This window comes from Emydura macquarii, unplaced genomic scaffold (assembly GCF_026122565.2).
Source record: "Emydura macquarii macquarii isolate MOO-44397 ecotype Brisbane River unplaced genomic scaffold, CSIRO-AGI_Emac_v2 contig_3530, whole genome shotgun sequence".
NCBI lineage: Eukaryota > Metazoa > Chordata > Testudines > Chelidae > Emydura > Emydura macquarii.
This window is the reverse complement of record NW_027133667.1, coordinates 1778056-1798423: the sequence shown is the minus strand read 5'-3', so window position 1 is coordinate 1798423 and position 20368 is coordinate 1778056.

Genomic DNA, 20368 nt, shown 5'->3' with positions numbered 1-20368 from the left:
AAGTAGCCTACCCTGTCCTCCACCCTAGACATATTTATTTCTGTATTATTAATTGGCTGAATTAGTCTGGTGTTTATTGGTTTTGGCAAACATGTTTTATGTGGACTTTGTTTAAAAAAAAAAAAAAAAAACGTGGCGCGGAAAGGGGTGTAGTAGCAGCCTCTAGAGTCCAATTGTTACTGACTCGTGCCATATGATATGAGGTATAACTTTTTCTAACCCTGACCCATGTCATATAATTGAGGCCAGGAAATAAAATTCAATCTCCAACCAAGCACTCCTTTGTGTCATACTCTTACAACAACATTGGTGATATAATAATTAAAACAATCCTTGGAGCAGCCAGTCAAAATAAGTCATCTAGCCTGATCTATATTCCCCCAAGAAATGAAGGAAGAGAGGAAGTGTTCAATCCCATATCCTGCATTCTACTCCAACTTCCATCCCACAACACCAGTTTCCTCAGCTCCCCAGGGCTGTTAATGGATGGTCCACTTGCAGATGCCCCACCATAACTGGTGTCCCTTAGTGTGAGGGTTAACAGGATCACGTGTGATTCAAGGACTACTTTCATGAGCTCTAAATCTATGTTGGTTGCTCTGATTGATCCAAACCATTCTGATTTGCAACATCAATACTTTAATATAGCAAAACAATTAAAGTTTATTTCCGTCGTGATATTCTGCCTTCTGAAGCGTATCAGATCAGAAAATACTGTTTTAATAGCACAGAAAGAATGTAACATGAGCTTAATCGTTCCCAAATGGATCTTGAAAAATATTTGAAAATAGTGCTCTTATACAAAACCGTTTTAGTATTACTAGAAAGTTACAGCGCTTTCCAATAAGCTTGCACTTTAACCTACAACCACGTGTTCAGCTTCAGAATACCCATTTATCTGTTTTATAGTACGTAAACCCTGACACTTTTTAAATCCATAAGCAATCTTTAGAATTAAGCAAAATATTGACCCTGTGATTCTAGTAAAGAATGTGTATGATTTACTCCTAGAAACCAAAGACACGGGCTCTCATATGTATTCAATGGAAATGGCAGCTGCTACTTCTTCCCAGAGGTCCTCAAGAAGAAAAGTCATGTCAGGTCATGACTCAGTCAGAAATGCTCAAACAGAACCATTTACTTTTTTCCCCACCAGTGCAGAAGTATTAGAACTCCAACTTTCAAATGGGACTGTAATCTTTCTGAGGAAAGATTCAGTTGCCTTTCAGATACAGGTAGAAATGGTGTACTCCAGATTTCTGACCTGACATGGCATGGAGAACTTTGATCTTTCATTGCTAATTGGAATTCTGCATCTGCTGCAGAATATGTAACTCTTGGGCTCTGATTTCAACAGCAGAGCTTCTCAGAGAAAGTGGAATCCTACATGTTGTTTAAAAGGTTAGGGAATACATGGGTTACTTTGGGAGCTGACTAGATGTAGTAGAGAATACCGCAGTGTGCAGTTTTGTGAATGTAACTGACTACTCAGTTCATGTAGTTGCTTAGTGGTTTGCCCAGTACAGATTATTAGCTATTGCTGCATGATACACAACACACAGTACACACAACATTTTGTGATGATGCTGGTTTTCCTCCAACTTACATTTCCTCCTGCATTTTCCCTGTCATGGTGTGTAATATTCTGCAGCCACAGTCAGAAGCTGGGCTAGAGTCCAGGACCTCCGACACCAAAACAAAGACCTCTATCACTGGAGCTAAGAGAGAACACTCCGTTAGCTGTGTGATAATAGTAGGCTGTATTGTCTATGGAGCTAGAGGTCTAGTAATGATGATCATATGCACGATCATAATCATATGCATGATCATATGCATAAGAGCAAAATCTTATCTTTCTATTAGCTTTTATGAACTAATTAAGGAAAATTGAGAAATATATTCTTCAGATTTAATAGGTATGATCTCCAAGATAGTAGGAAGTGAGGTTTGCTATCAAGTACTTAAGGCAAATGTACATTTTATACATTTCCTCTTCTTTATAACCTGTATGCTGCTTCAGTTTCAGGATGAAAGAACTTTTTCTTGCCTAAAGGGAATGAGGTAACAGAAAGATACAAATTTTTGCCTATCTGCACAGAGAGAGGATGAATCACTTTACAACATTGCTTTACAGGAGCAACTTCCTGACTGCTCCTTTAGCATTTGTTTTTGTATCTCCTTTTTTACTGAAGTCATCCTGCCTCATTGCTGGCGGTGCAAGCCCCGCGAGGCAGTATAGCAACAATGTAGGGGGTCCGTTTCAAAGTCCTTGTGATAATCCTACCAGATTGATTAAGTGCCACATCAATTTTATGTGCATGGCTCAAGCATGACCATACTGGGGCACAGTACTCATCAGTTAAGTAACTCAGGGGGAGACTGATGATTTGGAATGTTTTAGGGTCAGCTCCTCATGTTGCGTTGGCCAGTTTCTGGAGTGCACAATTCCTGGAATTCATTTTTTTTTCCAACTTCTTGACGTGGTCTTTGAATGTCAGATATTTGGGCTAATGTGACCCAAGGTACACCTGTTCTTCTTAGTGTTCAAGGATTGTACCACTCCAATAATATCTGGAGTTTTTGGTTGTTGTTGAATGACGGACCCTTGTGTCTTGCTAGATTTGGCATTCACGAACCATGACTGATAGCTTTTTCCAAATACCTTCAGGAAGCCAGTTTGAATGCATTCAATGTCTTCAAGCCATATACTTGGATAAGGTGACAAGAGTTTGCTCTGGTCCAATTTTAATAGGAGAAAAAGGTTTAATGTTTTCTGTATTCTGATTGTACCTTGTGATGGACTCACAGCACTCACCGCCGGACTGGCACCTCCTGCTGGTGGTCTGGGAATTAGCTCAAGCCGTTGTCCCATCCATGGCCTGTGCTCCACCACTCTTCCCCGGGGTTCCCCGGTAGTCCTTCTCGCCACCGTCAGGTCCCACAGCATCTTCTTCCGGACTTGGCCCTCTGGTCAAGCCACAACCCATGTTCCCCCCTCATTTCCATGGGGATTCGACAGTCCCGGCTCTGCCACTTACGTCAGTGGCCATTGCAGTCCACCACCACTCCACTGGCAGTCTGGGGGAGGTGGGAAGGGACCTGGGCCTGTCCACTTCTTTGGGCCTCAGCCCAAGAACCCTGTGTGCAGTGACCTTGCACTGCTTCTTCTCCCAACTAATTAACAGACTTCCCTGGGCCACTTCCCCACAGCCCCAGTACCTCTTCTACCCTTATATCTGGGCCTCTGGCTCTCACAGAGCCCCAACAGTCAGCCACTGCTCTGTCTAGGGTGCTGCCTCCCTCTAGCCTGCAGGGCAGCCAGCCCTTCTTCCCTGAGCTCCTGGGAGTGATTGTCCCTGCTCTGTTTGCAACTCCCTTTTATATCAGGCTCCTGGGCCCTGATTGGTTATCCCACAGCCCTTTCCCATTGGCTGCCACTCCCTGGCCCTCTTAACCCCTTCCTGGCAGGTGCAGGGTAGCCACCCCGCCACATACCTCTAAAGCTGTTTGCAAACGTTTCACGGTAACTTTACAATTATCAACAATCATAGCATAACTTGTGCTCAGCCAGTGGCCAGTGGGGAAAAACTGATGATACGGTGTAATCATGTGGTGATAACACTCTGTCCATTCCACTAGTGTCTCTGGAAGATGTTAACACCAGCTACAAAAGTTAGACTTTTTAAAATCAGCAGATTCAGATAACTTTAATCCAAGAGTTTTAAAAGAGCTGGGTGAGCAGCTCGCTGGATCATTAATGTTGCTTTTCAATAAGTCTTGGAACACTGGGCATGTTCCAGAAGACTGGAAGAAAGTTAATGTTGTGCCAATTTTTAAAAAGGGTAAAGAAGATGACCTGGATCATTATAGGCCTGTCAACCTGACATTGATCCCAGGCAAGATACTGGAGCAGCGGATATAGGACTTGATTAATGAAGAGTTAAAGGACGGTAATGTAATTAATGCAAATCAACATGGGTTTATTGAAAATAGATCCTGTCAAACTAACTTGATATCTTTTTTTGATTAGATACAAGTTTGGTTTATAAAGGTAACAGTGTTAACGTAATGTACTTAGACATCTGAAAGGCACTTGACTTGGTACTGCATGACATTTTGATTAAAAAACTAGAATGGTTTAAAATTAACATTGCACACATTAAATGGATTAAAAACTGGCTAACTGATAGATCTCAAAATGTAACGGTAAACGGGGAATCATCGTTGAGTGGGTGTGTTTCTATTGGGATCCTGCAGAACGCAGTTTTTGGTCCTATGCTATTTAACATTTTTGTCAATGACATGGAAAAAAACATAAAATTGTCACTGATGAAGTTTGCGGATGACACAAAAGTTGGGGGAGTGATAAATAATGAAGACAGATCACTGATTCAGCGTGATCTGTATTGCTTGGTAAACTGGGTGCAAGTAAACATATGCATTTTAATATGGCTAAATGCAAATGTATACTGCAGGGGACAAAGAACGTAGGCCACACTTACAGGTTCAAGGACTCTGTCGTGGGAAGCAGTGACTCTGAAAAGGATTTGGGAATCATGGTGGATAATCAGCTGAACATGAACTTCCAGTGTGAGGCTATGGCCAAAAGAGTGAATATGGTCCTGGGTTGCATAAAGAGAGGAATCTTGAGTAGTAGAGGTTATTTTATTTGACCTCTGTATTTAGTACTGATGCTATTGCTGATGGAATGCTGTGTCCAGTTCTGGTACGCACAACTCAGGAATGATGTTGATAAATTGGAGAGGATTCATAGAAGAGCCACAAGAATGATTAAAGAATTAGAATACATGACTTATAGTGGTAGATTCAGGGAGCTCAATCTATTTAGTTTAACAAAATGAAGGTTAAGGGGTGACTTCATTACAGTCTATAAGTATGTACATAGGGAATGAATATTTAATAATGGGCTCTTTAATTAGCAGAGAAAAGTACACCATGATCCAATGACTGGAAGCTGAAACTAGACAAATTCAGACTGGAACTAAAGCATACATTTTGAATGGCAAGAGCAGTGAACCATTGGAACAATTTAGTAAGGGGCATGGTGGACTTTCCATCACTGACAATTTTTAAATCAATATTGAATGTTTTTCTAAAAACATATATGCTTTAGGAATTATTTTGGTGCAGTTGTATGGCCTGTGTTATACCGGAGGCCAGACTAGATGATCACAGTAGTCCCTTCTGGCCTTTGAATATATGAATCTACAAATCAAACAGCTGAATAAGGACTAGGCGTCAGTTAATTTGAATTGAAGATTTTTTTTTCAGTTTCTCATTGGCAGATCATGAACATTTACTTTAGGAAAACGAAATAGAAAAGACTTATTTACAACAACTCATCCCCGAGCCTTTTGCTGTTTTTTGTAGTTATGTACAACATAGTGAGGTAGACACTATGAATAGAGTTGGTTGGAAAAAAATGTATCCTGCAGAAAATTTTGATGTTTTGTTAAAAAAAGAAAAAAAAAAGAAAGAAAAGGTTATTCAATGAAGATTTGAAGTTTTCTACAGACTGCAAACACTTGTTGCAAAAAAAAAAAAAAAAAGTTTTATAAAAAAATCTGTTAAACACGTTTAATGGAAAAATTTTGACCATCCCTAACTATTAGTAGAATCAAAAGAAATATATTAAGTGTTTATACAATTAATGGAGGTGGGGGAGAAAAATTCCACATATGAAGAGAAAAGGAAATGAAGGAGGGCAGCCATTTGGCCTGTGAAGAGAGAATGCCTGGGGGCCATGTTAAGAACTGCCCATGTCTTGTTGGTTTGCTCTGAAACTGTGTGTCTAGCTTCAAGTAAGTGGAATATAATGAAGCATAGGTTCAGATCACAGGGTGGTATCTAGAGTTGATTGGAAAAAAAAGAAGCAAAGCCTTTCAATGAAAAATAGCCGTTTTTCCAAAACCAAAAAAAACTTTCATGAAAAACTTTCCATTTCGTCTAAGTTTTCATTTTTTGCTGCAAACAAAAATTGCAAGTTTTTTTCTTTATTCATCCATCTCCTTTCACCTCCTTTTGGCAGTGAATGCAAGAAAAGAAAAGCTGTATAGGGTGGGGTGGGGTTTTTTTTTTTTTGCTTTTGAGTTTTCCTTTTTTCTCCTTTTGCCACTCTGTAATTTCCCCAAGCTGCTTCAAACCTCTGCAAAAGGAAAAAACAAAATAAAAAATGAAAACATGAAGAAAAAAACATCTTTGAACATCACGCATTTAATTGAATTCAGTGACTAAAAAAGAGAGAAAAACAAAAAATATTGTATGCAAAATTTCATAAAACCAAGTCCTGTGAAATGGAAACAACTTGGGAATCATTAGGAAAGGACTAGATAATAAGATAGAAAATAGCATATTGCCTCTATAAATCCATGGTATGCACATATCTTGAAAACTGGGTGCAGATTTGGTTGCCCCATCTAAAAAAAGATATATTGGAATGGGAAAAGGTACAGAAGAGGGCAACTAAAATGATTAGGGGTATGGAAAAGCTTCCATATGAGGAGAGACTAAAAAGACTGAGATTGTTTAGTTTAGAAAAGAGATGACTAAGAGAGATCTATAAAATCATGAGTAGTGTGGAGAAAGTGCATAATAAAGTGTTTATTTACCCTGTCACATAACACAAGAACCAGGGGTCACCCAATGAAATTAATAGGCAACAAGTTTAAATTTAAAAAAAGGAAGTATTTCTTCACACAACACATGGTCAACCTGTGGAATTCCTTGCCAGAGAATGTTGTGAAGGCCAAGACTATAACTGGGTTCAAAAAAGAACTAGATAAGTTCATGGAGGATAGGTCCATCAATGGCTATTAGCCAGGATAATCAGGGATTGCTGTTTGCCAGAGGCTGGGAATGGCCGATGGGATGGATCACTTGATGATTACCTGTTTTATTCATCCTCTGAAGCACCTGGCATTAGCAACTGTCAGAAGACAAGATACTGGGCTAGATGGACCCTTGGTCTGACCCAGTATGGCTGTTCTTATGTAATTACTTCAAGATCTTTTCTTGAGTGGTAACAGTTAATTTAGCCCCCCTCATTTTGTGTGTATCGTTGGGGTTAGGTTTTCCATGTGCCTTACTTTGCACTTATAAACATTGCATTTCATTTGCCATTTTGTTGCCTGGTCACCAGTCTTGTGAGATCCCTTTGTAACTCTTCACAGTCAGCTTTGGACTTAACTATATTGAGTAATTTTGTCTCATCTGCAAATTTTGCCACCTCACTGTTACGTATCTTTCCCAGATCATTTATGAATACGTTGAACAGGACAGGTCCCAGTACAGATCCTTGTGGGACCATGTCTGCTCACTTTGCTTAAAAGTTCTTGGGGAGGGACCATGTCGAAGGCTTTCTGAAAGTCCAAGTACAGTATATCCAGTGGATCACCTTTGACCATATGTTTGTTAACCCCCTCAAAGAATTCTGATTGGTGAGGCATGATTTCCCTTTAAAAAAGCGGTGTTGAATCTTCCCCAACTTATGTTCATCTATGTGTCTGATAATTCTGTTCTGTACTGTAGTTTCAACCAGTTTGCCTGATACTGAATTAGGCTTACTGGCCTGTAATTGTCAGGATTGTCTCTGGAGCCTTTTTTAAAAATCAGCACTACTTTAGTTATCCTCCAGACATCTGATACAGTGGCTGTTTTAAGTGATAGGTTACATCCCACAGTTAGTAATTCTGCAATTTCATATTTCCTTCAGCTCTTGTGTGAATATAATATGGTCCTGATGACTTATTATTGTATAGTTATCCATTTGTTCCCAAACCTCCTCTACTGACACCTCAGTCTGGGATAGTTCCTCAAATTTGTCACCTAAAAAGAGTGACTCAGGTGTGGGAATCTCCCTGACATCCTCTGCATTGAAGACTGATACAAAGAATTAATTTTGCTTTGCTGCAACAGCCTTGTCTTGCCTGAGTGCTCCTTAAGTACCTTGAAAGTCTAGTGGCCCCACTGATTGTTTGGCAGGCTTCCTGCTTCGGATATACTTAAGAAACTTTTTTGCTGTTAGCTTTTGTATCTTTTGCTATTTGCTTTTCAAAGTCTTTTTTGGACTGCCTAATTACACTTGTACACTTGATGGGCCAGAGTTTGTTCCCTTTTATAGTGTCCTATACCCTGGTGTACGTTTGGATGTAGCTGGGTGGGTTGAAGAGGACTCTTCATTTATGATTCTTGTGGTAGCCCTTTCTTTGTTACATAGCAACCTACATTTCAATGGTATTTTAACTGTATTCCCTTTATGTAGTTTAAAGTTATGTTTTATGAGTGGAGAGTAGCTTTTGGAGTCAAGAGAAACTTTTCTGCTCTTAGCAGATGCAGTTTAAAGAAGTTGGTTTCTCAGAGATATTGCTTGAATTAGCAGCTAATGTGAGTTTGGGGTTTAGCTCAGTTATTTGCCTTATTTATAACGTTATTTGGAACAGTTAGGTTTTCATGTGTTCTATTTAAAAACACTAAATTGTATCTTACTCAGCACACCTCTGGCCAGTGTGATTCAGTGATGACACTTCAGAAAGGATGCATTTGTATAACAGTATAAGGCTTTCAATGACAAATGGAATAGGAATTACTTCAGAGCCAAACTGGATAAACCCTCTGGGGGAAAACACAAATGTGGACAAACAATATCTGCTAGAATTCTTAGAACAGAAGCCAGATAACAGATGTTTGAATTATCTGATTCTAACTTGAAGTGACACCTCCAGTGATCCAATTTTCTAGGGCTTTCAGCTCACCTGTCAGCAGGTGACACCATCTACACCCAGTCATCTACTTGGAAACACTCTCATTGACTTCACTGGGCTTTGGATCATGGCTATCTTAACCAACAGCATCACTTTAATTTGTGGTTTGTTGGTGGCAGGAGGAGGAAAAGGACCAGGGAAAGAATCAAGAGAGATAGGTAGACTAGACAATAGAAAAAGACCACAGTGAAGAGAAAAATAACAAGAGTAAAAGTGGAAAGGACTATTGTTGTGGTGGGGTTGTAAGGAAGGAAAGGTAAATGGGAGAACATGACCAGAGGAAAGAAGGAGCCGAGGGAAAGATGTGCATAGAGACAGAGGTTCATGGGAGTTCCAGGGGGTTAGAAAGTACATAGTGGAAGGGACAAAAAATCAACATTAAGTCAGCAAGAGGAAAAGGATGAAGAGAAAGAGAGAGTTAATGAAAAGGGGGGAACCGTTTAAAGGTGGAAGGGATATCAGAAGGAGGGGAAAGACGTAGGGAAAGAGTTCAGAGTGGTGAAAAAGGATATTGGGAAGAGAGGAAAGGATGTGAAGAACATGAGAGTCAAAGTGGTTCAGCAGATAAAATAAGGCGCTGTGGTTGTGGAAGGAAGAGAGACCCCAAAAAAGATGAAGGGGGAAGGGGCAGGAGATTGGGCAAGAACAGGAGGATGCGAAGAGGCTCAAAAACTTATAGGGAATGAAGGGAAGACGTGCTGGACTTGGGAATGAAGCAGAGAGAGTTGGGGGCAGACTGGAGAATGATGAGGACTGATGCTTTGGAGATGAGGACACTACCTTGTACATACACTAAAGAACTCTGTCTCTTTTGTCAAGACACTTTTTTTCCCTCTTATTTTGGCCTTTCTCCTCCATTTGTTGATTTGATGGTACTGTGCTGCTTGCTAAAGGATAAATAAGTGTTAAGACAGTCTTAGGTGGCTTTGATCTTCAGGAACTAAAGTCAGTGCCTTTAGATAGCCCCATCACTAGTGCTTAATTGACAATATAAGGGCCAAGGCCTTTCAGACAGGAAAGAGAAATCTAAGAACTTGAGAACTGTTAAAAGAGAAGCCCTTACCACAGAGTGGAAGAGGCAGGGTCTGCAGAAAAGTAGACAGAACTCCATGCCCCAGAAGTAGGAGGGTACCAGGGATAAATCTCTCCTATCTAAGTCTTGAGGGAAATGCTAAGCATTAAGGAAGACAAAATGCATGTAGATATTTTAACCCCTTTGTAGTCAATATGCCATGTTCCTATGGAGAAATAAATCATACTTTCTTTATAAGAGGATCTTCTGAGTTACTGAATTTGCCTATTGATCACAACACCTGAAGGGAAGTCTGCTGCAAGGGCCAAACCCAATTGGACCTACTGAGTAAACACTGTTGGTAAATCGGTGTGCTATAACCTGGAGATCTGGTATAAAGGTAGAGTGAATCAGAGGATTCTACTCTATAAGAGGTGCTGGTGCTGGGCCTGTTACCTGGAAGGGGTGTCCACAGAAAGACAGAGAGGGGTCAAAGGTACAGCTTACCCTAAACCATGACACATGGTGTGGTCTATCTGTCTCTTCTCAACCCCATCAGTGAAAATTGGTTAATATTTGTGAAGTGCTTTGAAGATGAAAATTGCTCCACAAATGCTAAATATATTCTATATCATCATTTGACGGAATGAATGCTGTAGTATTTTGAACTACAACTGGTTGAAAAAAAATCTTGATTTAAAATAACCCAAACTTTTATTGTGGTTTTTGTACCTCATCAAATGCTTCTGCTGTGTCAGAAGTGTTGTTTTTCTCTTTTTGCAAGCCTGGTATACAGAAAGATGGTATGCACTCTTACAGAAAGTTGGAGAGTTTAGAATTCAATAGGCAGGGTTACTTGTGACCTTGTTGGCTCTTTTATTATTGTTTCTCAGGTGTAGCACAGTAGTACCTAGAAGCCCAAGCTGAGATCAGGTCCTCATTGTGCTAGGCACTATGCAAATATACAGTAAGTGACAGGTCTGAACCAAAGAGTTTACAGTCTAAATGGACAAGATGGGAAATGATGGGGAAAAGGTATTCAAACAGAAGATTAGGAACTGCAGGTCAGATTAAGTTGAAATCTTGGCCTCATTGATGTCGGTGGAAGTTTTGCCATTCACTTCAATAGGCCAGGATTTTACCTTGCATGATGTCCAAAACTACACAGGAAGTTTGTGCCATAGTTCTCCTGAGTCCCAGTCAAGTGTCTTACCAATGAGATCATCCTTCCTATCAAAGAGGAAGGCTGACTTAGACTTTTATGGCTCTACCTTGCGTAGGTTCCACACACAACTCTCACTGAGGTTACTGTAAGTTCTATGCATGCAAGGCTTACAGGATTGCGTCATTAGTCCCTGCTATATCCCCTTTCTTCATCTCTTTAGTAGACTATAGCTCTGGTGGTAAGTGATGTGGAAACTCAGCAGGTTCACACAGGAGGTTTATGTAAACCTTCTTCATGGCATAATCTGAGTTTGGAATGTAGAGTGTGAGGTTTTGGATTTTTTAAAAGGGAACTTCAACTGAAATGATCAATTTTTGCCTGTTTTGGGATAAAAACCATGTTTAAATACAGAATTTCAGATGGTTTGTACCTAAAACATAAATCTACATAGGTTCACTCAAAACCACCTCAAACTCTCTTGAGAATCAGGCCAGGTTCACAAAATGGCACGTAAAATTAAAGCTGTTGAAGTTTCATGTTGGTAACAAAGCTGAAAAACAGATTAAACTTGGTTGGTTCCAGGATTCTTTCACTTCTAAACTTTGGCACTAATCCATCAGCAACCTAAAATGATATAGTACCAAGATATTGTTCAAAGAATTAGTAGTCTCTTACTAAAGAGTTCATTGAACAATATTTTTATATGTAAAATGAAAACTGCTGCAATGAACGCAATGTAGAATAAGGGGGTAACCCTTCATGTGGACTGAAAGTGTGTTTGATGGGACGTCCTTTCTCGTGATATTACATGGTGAATTGGAGACACACACAAAGTGACTTGCAAGCTAGATAAAATTTAGCTGGACTTGGCAGAATTTGATTTTTTTTTTTATAGTTTCAACTGATAATATTGATGTTTGTTTAAAAAAATAAAAGTAAATCTTCACAGATGTGGGAAACTATGGGGGTGGAGGGTCAGACAGTTTAATGACAGTACACATTGACTCAAAAAGTTAAAGCTTTATAACTGCTAAACGCAAACTGTCAACGTCACATGTCAAAATATACAAAGTAAATATCCTTAAACCAACTCTAATAGTCCTCAAGCAGCACTTTTCTGACTTTGCCTATCTGTAAATTTTGGCTATTATAGATACAAATATTTTGCATTGGTTTGCATAGAGTGAAATCAATGTTTACCAATATTTACTTATTCTAATCTTTCCAAGCCTAAATTTAGCATCAGTCCTGGGGGGAAAAAAAAATGGTTTGAGTGTTATCTTAGGACAACAACTGCAGAACATGTACCTAATAAGTTCTATACCAGCAGCAAGACTATGTGTGCTGTTTAAGTCCAAACTGTTGTCTGGTCATTAGCTAGCAGTCCCATCAGTCTTCCTGGAAAGCTCTGCTAATGGTAAAGTCATGATGAACCATCTGGAAAATAAAATAGAGAGCTCACTCACTGAATGAAAGGCTAAATAGAGTTATCTGCTGGAGGGGTTCAAGGTAGCAATGATTACATCTGTTTCCTGCAGTACCTGTTGCATTATGCATTAATGGACTAAGTGGATATGAGACATGCAACCATGATATTCTTTCTATATAGTTTAATAAATCAATTCTATCTCACGAATAAAAAAGCATGGTAGCAATGTTAGTTCAGAAAACAAACACTAAGGAAGCTAACACAGAGATTAAGAATAGCTTTTCTATGTAAGGCGAAGGTTAATTGTTGTATAAAGTAGATTGATCTGAGTTACCCAGTGAAATTAGAAATGTTAGAAATAAAGACTGGGATGCTCCTAGAAAAAATATCAGCTTTTTTATCCCAGTTTTACCGGGTGGCAGAGTCTGTCTGTTAGCAATGGTTACTCATCTTTTGCAGATACCTCCCTCCAGGAGCAGAAAGAGAGATGAAGGAGTAAGAAAGTAAGGATCAAAATTGAAAGTCAAGCAATTGAACCATAGGATGGCAAGAAGAGGGTCCACTTCAAATACAGTTTTCTTTTTCTTAATATTGTTTGTTGCCTACATGCCACAATGACTGGTAGTGCATAAATGCCATAGATAATTGCAATTAGCTCCACCAAGGCCATTAAGGAGCACTTCTATCTGATCTTAGGGGACAGGGTAAGTGTTTCACTGAAGAAACCTTCTGATTTCATTTCAGTGCTACCATCTGGTGGGCAAAATGCAGATAGCAAAAAGTCATATCATAAAGCTGTGGAACATTCTGATACAGTGAGTTTTTGTTTTATTTTGAGGAGGAAACATAAGATATTATTAAAACAACTTGAACATCTGGTTTGGGGATAAAGTCATTTTACAGTGTTGCTGCCAAGCCTCAGGGCCAAGCTTACAGAGAACAACCTCCCTTCCAGCCCCTCCATAAAGCATAATACCAAATTGTAAAAAAGCACATTGTCCAACACAAATGAAGAACAAAATTTACTGAAGCTATGGTTCTGCAGATCTTAGAGACATTCACCTGATGGATGGAAAGCCAGGGAATTGTAGAACAGTTGTACTTCATTTAATTCTGTTTTCATAAGCCCATTTCCCCATGTGATTCAAGCTGTATAACTGTGAAGGCCAATGAGGGGGGGAAAAGGTTGTGTGTTTTAATATGGGTAAGTCCTCCATGAACAAAGCTAAAAATCAGTGGTTTTCCCTGACAGTAGGCATTCTGAGGAAATGGAGGGGGGAAAGGAAAGCAAACCCAAAAGCATAAATCCTGGTAATTATTTCTTGAAGAGTTCTGTTGAGCTGCCCTACAGGAGATCAACACCCCTTCCTTTGCAACATTTGAAACTTATGGTGCGTGCATGTAAAGAAGGGTCAGGGCCAGACCCAATCCTCCTCCTCCTCCTCCCCTCGCCGCCATCTGAACTTTTGTGGCTTTGTTAGAAAGGGACCAGCCAATCCAGTTCTGTATAGCTCTATTTCAGATGCAGCTGCTTCCCAGCTTCTACTATTTATGCATGCTTCGTCTCACCCACCAAAAGTGGGACATAAACCTGAACCTCTCTGGTTTTGACTTCTACAAATCCATAGGTAGTAGGCTTTAAAAATACCAATTCCAACTGAGGAATAAAATCCTGGTCCTGCTGAAATCAATGGGAGTTTTGCTATTGACTTCAGTGAGACCAGGATTTCACCCTGACGTTGTCCATCTACTCTCTGCCCACCTGAATCACTGACAGCAATAGAGCTACCCTCTGCCATTTCAGACACCCCACCATGCCCTTTCACATATTCCCTTTGACCATCTGCTTGCACCACATGCTGGGACATCTTTTAAAATTTGATTCACATGATCTCACACCCTTTGGGTTCCTACTGACTTTTAGCCTGTTACCTGACAAATCCTTGAAAAGGAGATGCAACTTAGCAAAATATAATCAATAATGTTATTTTTGAACCAGAGATGTGTAAACCACCACCAAGCTCTGACCTTGAAGAGGGATACATTAAATCCTTTCACTGGTTTACTGCAACAGAATTTATACAATAATCCCCCGTGTTTAAATACTCACAGGTCTCTCTCAAATTCTGGGCATTTTAAGTCTGTCAGTCCAGTAGGTGAGACTCGGGTGATAAATCTGATCAAATATCTTTAAGAAGTTACACTAATGGAGTACAAGAACAATCCACGACAATTTCAACCTGGGGAATATGGTTAACAGAAATCTGGTCAAGCATTCCAAAATCCCAGCATCATGGAAGCTAAGAGGCCTTTGCACTGCAATTGACTAAGAACAGATTACTTTTTTTTTAGGTTTGTTCCCAGGCCCATATTCAGTATCAAGGCCCCCATCATCATGCCTATTGCGTGAAGGAGCTGCCTATGAAACGCCCTCAACCATAAATAGCTATTTTCTGCTATATGGTTACACTTGCCACACATGCCTTGGCCCTTGACCTTACCCTACTGGATGGTAACACTCAGTTCATGAGAGTTAGTTAATATATTGTATGACAATACATGGAAGTTCTATTTTGGCTCTTGATAAAATACTCTTCGAAAGTTTGAATCATTTTACATCTTTGACAGTGAAAGAGCCATAGATATTTTTTTTATGGCCAGAAGGAACTACTGTGCTAATTTAGTCTGACCTGCATGACACAGGCCATACAATCTCTCCCAGTAATTTTTTCATTAAGCCCATACTTTCTGTTTGACCTATAGCATAGCTTTTAGAAATATACCCAGTCTTTTTTAACGACTTAAAATGATAATCTACCACATCCATAGGTAAATTTTTTCAGTGGTTGATTATTCTCTCTGTTAAAAAGATGGGTGATGGCACATTTTTGGCAGGTTTGGTTAAAAAGATGGCATAGTTTTGGCTGTTTGGTTAAATCTGCATAAACACCCAGAAAGAACCTAGAAGATTTCATTGTCCAAAAAACTTCACGGACTGCATAATCGCAGGAAAATCCCTAAGAATGGCATTTTGTCAAGATATTGAAATATTTCCTTTTGCTATGATCCCCCAAAAAACTCTTCATTGCAGAGTACACAGCATAGCAGCATAAAGACCAACAACCCAGATGCTTGCAGCATCTGGTCCCTTGCATTGCCTCTGTTACCTTCAAACTAATATCACATAGAGTCACCTAGGGGAGATGGTGGAAGTTTTCATTACAAGTGCTCATACTGCAAAGGATAGAGCATGTGATCTGCCACCCATGACAGTTTCCAGGTCCCTCAACCACGGTTTCCCTACCATGCTGGTGATTTGGCTGGCAGGGATTGATGTTGAATCTGCAAGTCCAGAGCAACTAGTACCAGTTCCAACCAAGGGAAGGGGTGGGACTTGTGCTGCAAATGCCTGCCCCCCGGAGCCACCTCAGACAGAGAGTGCAATTTTGGAGGTTTAATGCTGGTCCCTGGTTTCAAAGCAACATCCATGTTGCTGGGGAGAGGAGGAGAATGGCATTATCCACCTGCCCACCTGTGCTCCTGACACAGGTCTCCCACAAGTTGCAGCACAAGTCCCGTCGCCCCTGGTTGGAACTGGACACTGGTTCATTGAATAGCTAGGGATTCTGACTGTGTTCTGGATTACACTTAAATGTAACAAGGAGAGTGTTTTTTAAATAGCAACCTTGCGCCAGCCCCAGGATATGCACTGACAATGGTTGCCTTGCGCTTTGCGTGCCTCACAGTGGAATGCTTGGCCTTCAGCACATCCGCCACACCCGTGGAGAGACTTTTGCAGATTAGAAGGCGGGAAAAGAGAACATGTAATGACATGTTCAACAAGCAGCAAAATGCCTCTGGGACAGCTGACCCAGAGCTAAGAACCTAGAAGATTTCATTGTCCAAAAAACTGGACACGGACACGTAGAGCAGGAGAACATCCCAGGAGCATGAGTGTGCCACGCAGGATGAGATGCTGCGGAGTATGAAGGAGCAATCAGACTTATTGAAGCATCTGGTTGAGCTTCAAGAAAAACAAATGAGGTTAGAGTCCCTCTGCAGTCCTGCATGCATTGCCCTGTTTCCAATCCCCCTCTCCCAAATGTTCCAGGAGGTGGGGAGAGAGGACGGTGCAGTATCCCTTCCACTCAACACCAGGGGAGGGTACCAAGAACAAAAGGTGGCCATCTGAAGACTTTTGGGCAAGACTTCTGTGCTTTCACAGACAAGCTACATTTATTTTCCCCCTCCCAATTTTATCACACCTTTTGCTCAAGGTTAAATTGTTTTCCTGTTCTTTCAGATTCTTTGTTTATGCAATAAAAGTCAATGTTTTGGGCATGAAATATTCTTAATTTATGCCAACCATGAGGTTTGAGAGGGAAGGGGAGGTACAAGGAAACTGATGCAATGGAGGGGAAGATATGGGAAGGCACAACGCAGATAAGCGACGCATATTACTGTGGCTTGTTACTGAAATGGGTTTTCAAAGCCTCCTGGAGATGCAGAGCTCCTTGCTGAGCAATTCTTATTGCCCTTGTATCTGGCTGCTTAAAATTAGCTGCCAACTTATCTGCCTCCCCGCCCCACCCCTGCGGAAACTTCTCTCTCTTTGCCTCACAGATATTATGGACCACACAGCAAGCAGTGATTACAATGGGTGTATTGCTTTCACTGAGATCTGACATAGTAAGCAAACTGTGCCAGCAACCCTTTGTGTCCAAAGGTACATTCCACCACCTTTCTGCACTTGCTCACCCTATTGTTGAACTGCCCCTTACTGCTGTCCTATGTAGGGCTTCATGGAGCCATGGGAGCTGGATCTCCCAGAATCACTATTGGCATTTCAACATCATCAATGATTATTTTGTGATCTAGAAAGAAAGTCCCTGATTGCAGCTTTCTGAACAGACCTGTGTTCCTAAAGATGCACGTCAAGCACCTTTCTTGACCATCCCACACTGATGTTGGCGAAACACCCCCTGTGATCTATCAGCACTTGCAACATAATTGAAAAGTATCCCTTTCAGTTTATGTACTCTTTGGTGAGGTGGTCTGGTACCAAGATAGGGATCTGCGTGCCATCTATCGCCCCACCACAGTTAGGGAACCCCATCGTGGAAAAAACATCCATTAGTCCTGCACATTGCCCAGAGTTACTACCCTTCTTAGCAGAAGCCAATTAACTGTCCTGCATACTTGGATCACAACAGCTCCCATGGTGGATTTACCAACTCCGAATTGATTCCCCATTGACGTTCCCCACTGATAGCAATCTGATGTTGCAAGCTTCCACAGAGCAATCACCACTCACTTCTTCACTGTCAGAGCAGGTCTTATTTGAGTGTTGTTGCACTTCAGGGCTGAGGAAAACTCTGCACAAAGTTCCTGGAAAGTGGCCTTCCACATTTGAGAGTTCTGCAGCCGCTGCTCATCATCCCATAGTTGCATAACGATGTGATCCCAACAGTCAGTGCTTGTTTCCTGGGACCAGAAACAGCGCTTCACCATGTTCTGCTGCTGCATGACTGCGAGCAGCAACTGGGAATCGTTTTGTTCTATGGCCTGCAGCAGGACTGCTTCAATGCCCTTGCAATGTTCCACCTGGTGGCTCCTGTCTCGGCTCTGGAAATCCTGCAGGCTAAGGCGCGAGGTATATGGAATGCTCACAACAAGAGTGTACAGCTGAGCGGGCTCCATGCTTCTCAGGTGTGGCGTATGCATGGCTAAGCCAGGCTTTGGAAAAAAGGCACAAAAATGTATGGGTTTTTTGCTGTTGATATCAGGGTAGGGAGGAAGGGAAGGAGGAAACTGCATGATGGGAGGCCGAAGCCATGTTCCCATTCCCCCATGTGACAATGATTTGGTCCCATGAGGCTTTGCGAGCCCTTCCCCAAACCCCCTGCAGCTAGTTGCACTGTGGGATAGCTACCCACGATGCACAGCTCTGTGCACTGATGCAAGCACTGCCAGTGAGGACACATTCCACCGACACAACAACTGATGTGATTACCGCGTTGGCTGGATGTCGACTTCCATTAAGTTGACTTAACTTTGTAGTGTAGACGTGCCCTGAGTCTCTGCTATTCCCACCTGGTTTCTCACAGCTTCCCCTTAGCCAGCTATGAAAGTGCTTTCTCAAAGACTGTCTCAAGTCCTTCTCTGCAGCAGCTGGTCTGTATTGTGAGCAGTCATGTCTCTTGCCTTTAGAGCAGTCAAGGTGTTCCTCAAGGTGTTGATACAGGAGTTCCCCTTCGGCCCTTTCTCTGCGGCTGGGATTTGTCTCTCAAGCCTTTGGCCTTGGCATAGTCAGCTGCAGAGCTTTTGCCTGCACCCTTCAGCTGAACACCCTCTCTAATTAGCTTGTCAGTCTGGAGCATTCACCAGGCCAGTCTTCTATCCACGTCTGCCTTCCCTGTGAGGGAAGCCTTTACGCTGTTCTCTTTTTCCCAGTTCACCCTCCTATTGATTGGAGAAGAGGGGAGCTGTAGAAGATCCCCTGTAGGGGGCGGCGCCAGGGGCTCTCCCTCTGCGTCAATCTCAGAGGCAGGCCACTCCTCCTGGTGCCTATGCTTATCGGGGAGTCCGAATTAAAGGGGCTGCCTCCAGTCCTCAGTAGGGCAAGCCTTGGTTCAGGCCACTCCTTTGGGGGAATAGTCTCTTGCTCCCACAGGGCGTGCCAGCAGTCTCTGGTCCGGCCCTCAGCCAGGGATGGGCCGGCAGCGGGAAACAGCCCTCAGCAGGGCGAGGAAGCAGTCTGTAGCCTAGCCCCTCTGGAGGGCAGGCCAGCAAACAGGCTCGAGCCCCGGGAAGGGTGAGTAAGCAGTCTATGGCTTGGTCCTTCTGTAGGGCAGGCAAACACACACAGGCCCGAGCCCTTGGTAGGGCGAGCAGCAGTCTATGGCCTGGCCCCTCTGTAGGACAGGCAGACACACACACACAGGCTCGATCCATTGGCAGGGCGAGTAAGCAATCTATAGCCGGCTTTTGGCAGGGCATGGCAGGCAGTAAGAGACAGGTCCTGGCGCTCAATGGGCATTCACCACAGGTCGGGGCAGGAAATGGGGGAGGGGGACTCAGGCCAACCCATCTCCACTGCGTCCCAGCCCAGGGCCCTGTCAGTGACGGGGTGTCCCAGTCAGCGGGGCTCCAGCCAAAACGCACTGACTCTCAGCAAGTAGTCGGCTTTCCTGGGCTTCTTCCTCCCACCCTCTCCCTAGAGTACCTGGGGCTCGTCGTCTCCCCCGGGTCACTGGGGTAGAAGGCGTGCAGGAGTCCCAGGAGTCCCTCACCGTCAATCGGCAGCAGGTCCGGAAACTGTGCGGGGTCCTCTGCGGAGGGGCAGTTCCTCTAAGTCCTCAGGCCCCCAGGCAGTAGGCAGCTCCGGCAGGTCCTCAGGGTCCCCGGCAGCAGGCAGCTCCGGCAGGTCTCATTTGTATTCATAATTACAACTAGTTGAAATCTTTCAAAAAATGTTGTTGAAAAATGTCTTTTTCTAAATCCAGAAATTAATATCAAATAACAAAAAAATCTGTTTTTATTTTGTTTTGTTTACCCAAATGGAAAATGAAAAAAATTATTCAGTTTTCAGTTCTCCTTCCCCATTCCAACATTTTCTTTTTCTACCCCTTCCTCCCTTCCATTTTTAATTTTGCCACTAAAAAAAGGAGGAGATGAGAAGGAAACAGGGAAAAGGGGAAGGATAAAAAAGGAAAAGAAAATGAGGGATGGGAGGAGAGGAATACGGGGAGGAAAAAGGAAAAACAAAAACTAAAAAAGCAAAATGTTAATAAAAATGTTTACCAAAAAATTGAGGAAATGAAAAACTGTTCTTATTCTAAATCTATTACTCCGTTTTAACAACTTGTTGCTTTATTGACATTTGTATTTTCTTGGTCATATCTCACAACCATACCCAAGTCACACGGCTCACCCAGAGACATGAAGATTTTTGGAATGCAGTCTAAAGGAGCTGCTTACTT